This window comes from Tripterygium wilfordii, chromosome 15, assembly GCF_013401445.1.
Source record: "Tripterygium wilfordii isolate XIE 37 chromosome 15, ASM1340144v1, whole genome shotgun sequence".
NCBI classification, from domain to species: domain Eukaryota; kingdom Viridiplantae; phylum Streptophyta; class Magnoliopsida; order Celastrales; family Celastraceae; genus Tripterygium; species Tripterygium wilfordii.
In genome coordinates, this window is record NC_052246.1 from 5,837,190 (window position 1) to 5,848,468 (window position 11,279).

The window sequence follows — 11,279 nt, forward strand, 5'->3', positions numbered from 1 at the left end:
CAAGTGAATATGAACACAAGTGTGACTTCAAAATTTTAACCTACATTATATAAAGGTTTTCATCAAGACTTGTCAATTTAGCAAACCCCTTGAATTTACTTAAAGAGTTAGGTAAAGTTATCACGGTTGTGAAGTAAATCAATAATTAATAACTATTCTAAGTGGCACACTGACTAAGGACGGAGTCAATAATTTATATGAGGGGGTCAAAAAGTTGAAGAGGCTCGGGACTACCCCTTCAAAAAAAAATTTACGATTATTTATTGAAAAATTACCTAATTTCTCTTTGATTATAACAACATCAAAGTGAAAAATAAAGTATCATTGAATGCATAAAGACCACACACACTTATAAGAAAACATTGAATTCAAATCGTGCACATACAAACAAATTTCTTAAATTATCAAACAAAAAATATAGCAAGATCAAACAGCGCAAAATATGACTTGCTAAGAAAAGACGTGGAAGTTCAATGATCATGCGATTCTGGACTTGCACTCTTGGTATGTTATGATTTTTGAGCTGGGATTTGGGTCTCTTTGACTTTCAATTGAGCTCTGCGGACCGGTGGCTACTCGACTTCACTTTATAATAGCAAGGACTTATTATATTATATGTTAAAAAAATTGAGCATTTTACCCATAAAAGACAAAAACTAAAAATTATATTTCAACAACCACCACGCAAAAAAACCTTTAGAAAAAAGGATAAAACCTAACAACTTACTAACATGACCCTGAGATCCATCCTATTGTCACGTGCGTGCTAGGATTCTTCTTCCTCCCTTTTGCTCTCTCTTCTTCTTCCTTCACGCCGACCACCGGAAGTTAGACATCTGACCATCATTTTCAACTAATGAACTATCGAAATGAAGCTCTAGGGCAGCCCGATCAAAGTACAATCATCATCGGCCGTCCATTATCACTTGATTCGCCGAAAAAGTTTTTTGAAATCACGACCACCGTTTTAAAAAGAGCTAGATTCGCCTAATACGGCAAACGTCGGTGACCATCAACACTACCAATCAACTCCACGGGGTAAGGCACATCACCTTTGAAGTTTTATTACTTTTATGAACTTTTTTTTTCTTTTGAAATTGGATTTGAATCTGCAGATAATATTTTGTTTCGGATTTGTTCTTATATGTTATTTATTTTGGAACTTCAAACAAATAGCATTTCATTAAAGACAAATAACATCATAGCAAGACGGATAACATTATAACAGATAACAAATTAATCGAACACAAATAACATATCACCTATAGTCTACAGCTCCAGAATCAGAACAAAAAAATAACGAAAATCACCATAGAAACGGTCGAAAATAATGATATGATGGCAGATCGAAGGAAAACTACAAGCCTTATGGCGAGTATGATCAAATCGAAAATTCAAACACCAAGAAGATCCAAAATCAACAGGATCACAAGGTAAATCATTATAGAAGCTAAATCCAAAATCTATGCAATATTCAAATTAGAACATCAAATTCGCAAAGAAAACTAGAAAGAAAAATATTCCCAGCACCTATAATCGTGAAATAGAAGCTTCCGTAAGCAAAAGAGGAGTTTCGTTAAACTATGATATATTTTTAAAATCTAAATAATTAAACTGAGGTTATTTTAGTCATTTTAAAAAAAATGAGGGTAACAGTTTGTCCTATTTGGAATATTACTTCAAACTACATGGACTTTATGGAATAAGACTTTTAAGATTGAACAAAGTTACCTTTGTCGAGTGACCGAGCACCTTCCTTATTTGATGGCGAAAAGCGTCTATTAGCAAGCATCTATAAGCCACCTTCCATCTTCACAATTGCTTCCCCGACAACGGCGTCAAAAACGTGACTGACACCAAATAGTGTGTATGTATACTTACTCCGAGTGTAGAGTCGTCGACAAGTAATAAATTCCAGGAGTTCGGAGTCGAATACACAAGGAAGCAAAATGTAATTTTTGGTGGATGAATGCAAACAACTCACAGTTAAAGCTAAATGCAAAAGATCAATAATGAATAAAATGCAAGAAATGTAAAAGGGATCGAATGACTCGATAGCATAGGCAATTTGTGACCAACTAAAGCAATATTAAAAAACATTAATTAAAAACATCTAGTCCCTAATCTTTCCGATGGATGCTCATTTATAATACTAGAGGTATAATTACAAACACGCACAACCATACACATTGCATTGTGCGATACTATTAACTATGCATATGCAAAGGAAATTAGGCATGAAGACTTCGATTCCTACATGGAGGGCCTCTTGGTCTACGATGAACGTAAAGGGATAGGCAATTACTCTTATGGATTAATGTTCTCCCTTGGGGATCGATTTTGCTAGCACCCTAGTTTCACACTCAAAGGTCAATTAACCATAACTCTCCCATGCATATTCCGTAAATTCTACAAAATCACATTATCAATACACACAATCAATAGCTATGCAATGGAAAGTCAATCAATTATGAAAATCATGCATTAGGCATTAACAATGTCTAATCAAAAACATTAAATTGGATCCCTAGATTATATAATCCAAAAACACAATAAAACATGTTATTTTTATGCACCCAATTACACAACTATCACAAAATTAAAGGAGAGAGATCGAAGCTACGACTCTTTAAACACACCTCAAGCAATCGAAACTTTGCATCCACCATTCTGGATTAGAAATTAGAGAATGAACTTAGCCACTCATGATTATTGCAATAAACATTCAATCTATTGTCATCCAAATAAGAGTTTATACAAAATCAAGAGAAAGCACCAAAAGAACAAAAAGAATCTAGACTACTCCTACTCCTAAGAGAATGAATAATGGAAATGAGAGGTCACCCTTAGATTAGGGTTTTAATCCCTTTCTTGTGTCTAAAAATACCTATTTATCTTTATAAAATTGTCCCCCATTGGTTACAATCAGCTGACTTTCCTCAATTTTTCTTCAAGACTATGTCTTGGTTTATGCCTTAAGGTGTCCAGACGGCTATTTTGGGTGTCCGAACACCTCTTCCTTGTAGTTGCATCAAAAGCTAAAATTTTCCTGAAATTGCCAGCCGTCTGGATAATACTATTCACAGCATCGTAGAAATTCTTCAAAATATCCATTTTTATGCCCGAATCCTACAAAACCAATGGGAAACCCTTCTAAGTGAATAATTAAACTAAAACACACTTAATAACATTAACTAAACACTATAACAGTCTAATTAAAGGACATTGAAACCTCAATTTAGAGGTCCAATCATATATATTCATTTGGATTTCACATGTGGGGTAAGTTCTATGTACATACTGTCTATCCCGATCCCATCCACTACTGCTGGAGTCTTGTACACGATAGTTAGTTGTGAAATCAATGAATACAAGGTGGCTAGTGGTTTATTCCAAAAAAAAGAGGCATAGATTTTAAAGTTTTTTTCATGTTTTATTGGATGGTATATGTCTCCTTTTTATATTCTCCAGATAAATTCTAGCACCCAACTAGGCCAGCTAATTGTGTTCTTTCTTCCCTTGTTCTCTACACAGCATGGAAAAAAACGTTTAGCTCCTTCACAGAATTCAAATGCAATGTGTTAAAACATATTTTTCACGTATTTATAGCTATAAAACAACTTGACAAGCTTTAATTTCATCATCATTGTGGATAGCCTGCATAACGCTGACGATAGATAAGACTGGGCCGAAGCCTATGCGGATAAGGGGTCCAAAAGTGGGACAAACCTATAAAACCAGGATTACACTAAAGAATGTGACATTTACTGAGGCCCATCAGCAGCCCAACTATTATTAAGTCCAATTGCTCTTATAGTTAAACAAAGCCCATCACAGGTATATGTTTGAAGGAAAATTTTAGGGACTTTTGGAGGCCGGTACACTAGATTATACTTAATTGTAAAAAAGTGCAATCACTAAAACATCTTTTTAAAAAAGTACACTGAGATAATCTTTTACCAAAATAACCTCAAATTTGATTTTCTCTCTCCACGAATTGTGATACAATAGTGATACTTTTAAATAGAAGATCCAATTTAATGTTCAATTTATATCTTTTGCTCATAAAATGATGATATAAATGTTAGAATGTAAATTTGATTGCATTACATGTCTTTCTAGTTTAATTATGTCATTTTAGTGGATTTTTGGTGTTGGTGATACTATAGTGATACATCTCTGCAGCTGTAAATGTTTTTCCAAAACGAGCAAGAGATGTACAAACTAAGAAAAGAAAACCAAGAAAGGAAAAGTAATTAGGAAGAAGAAGTATGCATACAGGTTCAATTATATCATTTTAATGAATTTTTGGTGTTCGTGATACTATAGTGATACATCTCTGCACTTGTAAATGTTTTTCCAAAACGAACAAGAGAGGTAACCAAGAAAAGAAAATCAAGAAAGGAAAAGTAATTAGGAAGATGAAGTATGCATACTGGTTTAATTGTATCATTTTAGTGGTTTTTTGGTGCTGATGATACTATAGTGATACTATATTGATACTATAGTGATACATCTCTGCAAAAAACGAATCAGAGTCCAGATCTGCAAAAAAATGAAGCACAACTCATATTGAACAACGAAGCATAGTCAAGATCTGTCAAAAACGAAGCAGAGCAACTCGACGCAGTCCAGATTGAGCAACGACGAAGAAGGCGATGAAGAGAGGAGAAACTCGGCCAAAAACGGAGAAGAATGCAACGAAGAACAAATTCAAATTGAGAACCAGAAGAAGAAGAAGAAGAAGAAGAAGGAGGAGGAGGAGAGAAAGAAGGAGATAACTTTTAGTAGAGAAGAATGAGAGAAAGAGATGACACACTAGAGTTAGATAGTTGGAGAGAGAAGAAGAAGAAGAAGAAGAAGAAGGGTATTGTAGGAATAAATTAAAAAATATCTTAAGTCAGTTGACCACATTACCCTTAAATTGTACTTTTTTACAATTTTAAAAATGTTCATGACCTTTTTACAATTAAGTTGTCCAAAGTGCTCTTACTCCCAATTGTCCCAAAATTTTATTTACATACCACATAAATACTATATTTATACCTTTTTTTGAACATTATAAGTTTATACCAAAAAGTTATAAGTCAACACAAAAAATTGCAATGAAAAGACGACTATACCCTTGATTTGTAAAATATTAAAATATTTGTTGATTAGTTTATACACACATTACCTCTCTAACCCCCAATTCAACCTCACCCTCTCCTACCGATTTAAACAGTGCCCAGACGATTGCTCCGATCGATTATACACTCCAGATTTGACGCCCATTTCCGACCAAGAAGAGGCAAATATCAAGGTGCAACCGTATGGACTTATGAAGGTGCAACTGTATCCATAAATTGCACAGCTGAGAAGCATATTTGCAAACTTTTCTAGATTACTCAAACAGAGTATATTCTTTCTCACAACATAATTAGAGAAATTCAGACATCCAACAAGGGTACAGATTCATAATAGCAGTATCCATGCCAGATGGCTAGTGAAATATAGAGTCCAGATGTAGTTCGGGCACTATCAAAAAGATGAGAACCCCATCTCCAAGTCTTCATTCCCTCTACTTTCTTTGCCAGACATGTAATAATACCTATCCACAATGTCTAGAGTAGGCATGACGCTTTTGTTCCAGGGCGTCTTATTACGGACAATGTGCTAGTAGCCTCTGAGTTAATGCATTCGATTAAGGGCCATAAACGACGTCTAAATCCAGTTATGGCTTTTAAGCTTGACATGAGCAAAGCCTACGATAGAGTGGAGTGGCCAAGTTTGGAAGCGATAATGCTTCGGATGGGCTTTGATGCTCACTGGGTCAAGTTGATTATGTCATGTATCACCACTGTCTCTTTCTCTGTGCTTTTGAATGGGGTTGGTTCTTCCTCTTTTACGCCTGAAAGAGGCTTGCGGCAAGGAGACCCATTATCTCCTTATCTGTTTATTCTGTGTGCGGAATCCCTTACAAACTTGTTGAATGATGCGGTGTCCAGGAGATGCATCCAGGGAATTAGTGTGGGTCGAAATTCTCCAAAGATAACGCATTTGTTCTTTGCCGATGACTCTTTATTATTCTGTAGAGCAAATATTGCAGAATGTGGTGAGATAAGGAAAGTGCTGCATATTTATGAATTAGCAACTGGTCAAAAGATAAACACTGACAAGTCAAGCGTCTTCTTTAGCCCAGGTTTATCAGACCAGATGAAGGAGAACTTACTACAAGTCCTTGGAGTTCAATCCTTTGCTATTCATGAGAAATACTTAGGATTACCTTCGTTGATTGGCCGATCCAAGAAGTCTATATTTAGAAATCTGAAAGACAGAGTTCAGTCTAAGATCAGTGGGTGGAAGGAGCAATTGTTGTCCAAAGGTGGGAAGGAGGTGATGATTAAGGCAGTTGCCCAGTCGATTCCGACCTATACAATGTCTTGTTTTCTCATTCCCAAATCAGTTTGTCATGAAATCACTAGTTGTATTGCTAATTTTTGGTGGGGGCAAGTTGGAGGAAAAAAGAAAATTCATTGGCGTTCATGGGAGAGGTTGTGCTTACCAAAGGAGGAGGGGGGTTTGGGCTTTCGGGATCTGGAGGCTTTTAATCTTGCTTTATTAGCTAAGCAGGTTTGGCGCCTCTTGACAAATAAAACCACTCTATTCCATCGTATTTATAGAGCAAGATACTTTCCTCATGGTAATATTATGACAGCAGTGATGGGGTCCAATCCTTCTTATGCTTGGAGGAGCCTATGGGCTGGTATGGAAGTGTTGAAAAGAGGCATGAGGTGGAGAGTAGGAAATGGGAAAAATATTCTAATAAAAGAAGCACCTTGGCTTCCACAACCTTCCACTTTTAAGGTGTTCTCCCCGATTCCGGAGGAGTGGCAAAACAAAACAGTGCACCACTTAATTGACTCAAGTTTGGGAATGTGGAGAAATGAGACTGTTAAAGAACTTTTTGACCCTCAAGAGGCAAGTCTTATTCTGTCTATTCCCCTAGGGGCCAATTCAGTGGAGGATGAATTATGTTGGCATTGGTCAAGTGATGGTTGCTACACTGTAAAATCGGGATATAGGGTAGCTATGCAAAAGAAAAGGGATCAAAGCCGGCATGGGGCTTCTTCTAGTAATGACTACACCTTCCCTTGGCGAGCGTTATGGAATATTCAGGTGCCTAGCAAGATTCAACATTTCCTCTTTGGCGCTGTACATGGATGCATTCCATGCAACTCAAATTTATACCAAAGACGAGCTATTCCTACTTGTGGGTGTTATCTATGTGGGAGGGAGGAAGAAAATGTGGAGCATGTGTTGATGCATTGTTGTTCGGCAAGGGAGGTTTGGTCAAAAGTTTTGCCATCGGAATATAGGCAATGGGGATGTAGGCTAAAGTTTGTTGACTGGGCTGCTTGCATTTTAAATGATACAGTGCCCTCAGTGCAGGTTGTATTTGCGGTGTTTGCATGGTTCATATGGAATAAAAGAAATGAATTTATTTTTGAAGGCAAATGGATGGCATCTGAGGTGCTTATTAAAAGGGGTAATAGTTATATAGGGGATTATAGGCAAGCTTTGGAGTCACAGGAATTAAGAAGTGGAAATCATGCAGGTCCTTTGAATACTGCTTGGACTCGGCCTCCCAATGGGCTTCTCAAACTCAATGTTGATGGGGCTTGCTTCAAGGACAAAGGTGCCTCTGGTGTGGGTGGTGTCTTGCGTGATGATAGAGGACAAGTGAGGTTAGCTTTTTCTTGCTACCAAGAAGGTTTGCTCGACCCGGTGGCTGTGGAATCTCTTGCAGTGCTGGTTGGTCTGCAGGTGGCCAAAGAGCATGGTTTTCGTGAGTTTCAGCTTGAGTCCGACTCAGCAATAGTTTGTCGATTTCTTGCTGATCGTTCTTTTATCCGTGCTCCTGCTGGAGCGGTGCTTCAGTCGTGTCTTACTTTGATGGAGGATTTGTGTATTTCTTGTTGCGCTCATGTTTCCAGAAATTTGAATCAAGCTGCTCACCTCATGGCAAGAAACTCTTATTGTAATCTAGGTCTTAGAGTGTGGAGGGATGTACTGCCAGTTTGGGTTGTTCCTGGACTGTAACTTCTCTTGTTTGGTTTTATAAAATCGTCTTTTACATCAAAAAAAAAAAAGAGTAGGCACCTGACAAAGTCTGGTTGTACTAAGAAAACACAAGTAATAAGAGTATGAGCATCAAAATACGCTGAAATGAAAATGAAAGGCAGAATACAGCCAACTTTTTTCTCTTTAGAGAATTCTGGTGTAAATTTAATAGTCTCCAATTAAATATGTAAATATTATTTATTTTAAATTTTTAGTTTAAGAGTTAATATGTTATTGTATATAAGAATATTTATGTAATTACAAAAAATCATGTGTTAACTCCAAAGGGGTTGGCTTTGGTAATAAGTTGTCAAGAAAAATGGGAAAAAAAATCAAGCGATTCCTTAGTGCCTCTCCAATGGCAGTAATCAAAACACTCGTTTGATTGCTGCTACGATACTGTGATGATCATTTGATTTCTCAATAAATCACAAACTCCAATCCAAGTAACCCAATGAGTAATCATATTTCAAATTAACCCGTTTTAAAACAGCTCCCAGCTCTATACATCCAACTTTGTAAATCAGTCGCAAGTCCATTTCTAGATCCTTCAAGCACACAGCTCCCAGCTTTGTATTCTCCCCCTATAAACAGCGAAGGGCAAGTCCATGGAGTCGAGTAGAGCAAGAAAACAAAAAAGGCAGCACAAAAACTAGGGACGATCGGGACTGAAGGTGATTAAGCTCTCCTATGGAGTTTGGGAGAGCTTCAGAAAGCAAATCGATTAAAGGAGGCGAAGTCGCTTTGCTGCTGTGACCGTTGGGACTTTGTCGCCTTCATTTGTATCCTCATATCTCATACAACTATTTATCCATAATACTGCCAGCTAGATATATAAGAAAATAATAAAAGTTTGCAACAGTGTAATAAAACGTAATAAGAGGTTAAAACAATGTAATAAAGGTCTGTGCACAGCTGCTGAAATTGCCAGAAAATCCTTGACTTGGATCTTGTTGAATTTTTGTTTTCCGACGACATTGAGAGCTGATTCCGATTTGTCTCACTACCTTGAGTTCGATTCCGACGAGTTTAGCTTGCCACAGATAATTTGGACGCTCCTATAAAAATATCAGCAATAGGTCTTGTTGGAAAGTATTTTGCATGTTAATTCTGAGTATGCAATTTTTTCCGAAATCTAACATGTAATTTGAGAAATAAAATGTTTTGAACTTTAGGTTAAGAAAAGAAAAGGTAATTATGAATACTTAGAGATGTTTGGTTATGTACAATAGATATTGCCGTCTTTTTATTTTGTCTTTTACGGTGTGTCTTATTGATTTTTCAAGACAAATGGAAGGCGCAAAAGAGACATGCTAAAGATGCAATCGAGCAATTAAGGACCCAAGCAAACATACAAGAAAAACAAACACTAACGACCCAAAATGCAAGCCTTTAGATTTTTGTATGGGATATACCTAGAAATTTAATTGAAAACATCGATTAGGGAAACTTGACATGCTTGTCATGTAACTGTCAGACAATTTCATTTGCGAAGAAAACAAAGTATTTTTCTTTACTTTAAACCTATATATACATATCCTGTTACCATTTGGAGCTTGTGAATGAAAAACCACGAGTAATTCTTATTATTGCTCTATGTTTCTCTATGTGAGTCTTGTATATCCTCAATATTCAACATACTATGTGATGCTGATCCTACAAATGGTTTCACCCATGTAACTCTAAGAAAAGAAGCATGGGGATTATACAAACCATACGATGTTCCACGTGAAGAGCGTTATAGTTTCAAAAATAAAATCCAGAGGCTATGGGTCTACGCCAACGACAAGCCATATTCCGTTAGTAGTCCCACCCAGCCACGCACTGAACAAGGCTTATGAGTAACGCACACTTTTAATTATTTCTCTCGTAAATAGATCTTACATTTTAGTGCATATATATATGTATCATTATCTATCTATATCAATATATTTATGTATTCATCATCATCATATGACTATTGTCCCAAAAGGTTTAGGTCATACTTTTAACAACTCCTATTAATTTTTTTATTACTTCTAGCTATATGTTCATAGGTATTCCTCTTCTCTTTTACCATCTCTTAAACGAACTCTCGCAATTTTTCTCATTTTTTAGTAACTGAGAATTCCCTACTTCAACATGCCCACCAGACAATTGGGACAGCTCTAAACTCGGACAGTCAACTTAGTCCGCTCCATGTTGGTGACAATTAAGATTGGGCCGAAGTCCGTGTGTGAAAAAACGAAGCGAAAGCCAGAGAGTTAACTCCACAAAACTTCCCATCATGCCTTTGGTCCATTCAAGGAAATAACGCCGAATCTGCTGGCGTGGGAGTTGAACAATCAATTTTTCTTACTATCACACTACTATCTTATGTTGTACATGCTCATACTTTCTTAAATGGTTTCTTGCTATAGTTATGCGCTCGTATCTGTATTGACATCTAGAATTAGGTATAACCTAATATATATGAAGAAAATTTTTCTTGCTATATGTTCTTAATTAGGTATTCCTCTTCTTGTTCACTTTCTTTGGTATTCCGCTATAGTTATGCGCTTGTATCTATATTGACATCTGGAATTAGGTATAACCTTATATCTACGAAGAGAATTTGATTAATTGTTTTGTAGGATCATCACTATTCTTCTGGTGTTTGGCAATTCGAAGCCGATAGGTTTGTGCCGAAAGGAACATCCGGTGTAACAATATTTCAAATTTTTGGCGCGCCAAAGAAAACCGGTCATGCCACAACTCTGACGTTGCAGATATATGATGGGAACATGAAGTACTATAATCGAGATTTGGTGGCTCCTAATATTTACTTACGATAAATGGTTTAGACTCAACGTAATCCATGATGCGGATCGAAGAACATTGACTGTTTTCCTTGACGGTGCTAGAAGTTTTCAACGGTGGACAAAGGTCGAGCTCACTTCTTCTTCAAATATGGAGTTTATGCTACACCTGCTAAAAGTTACTACATGGAGTCGAGGTGGAGGAACGTTAATATATATAAGAAGTAATTAGAGAATGTAGGTAGCTTAATTACTGTTGTACATGAAAAATAACCTATGTATATAACACTTATTTCATCTACTTCTTTTGTTTTGGCACTGATGATTCATTTGATGCAAGACCTGACTTTACTTGTCGACGACCCTACACTTGGGGTAAGTTTACACACGTATATTTTT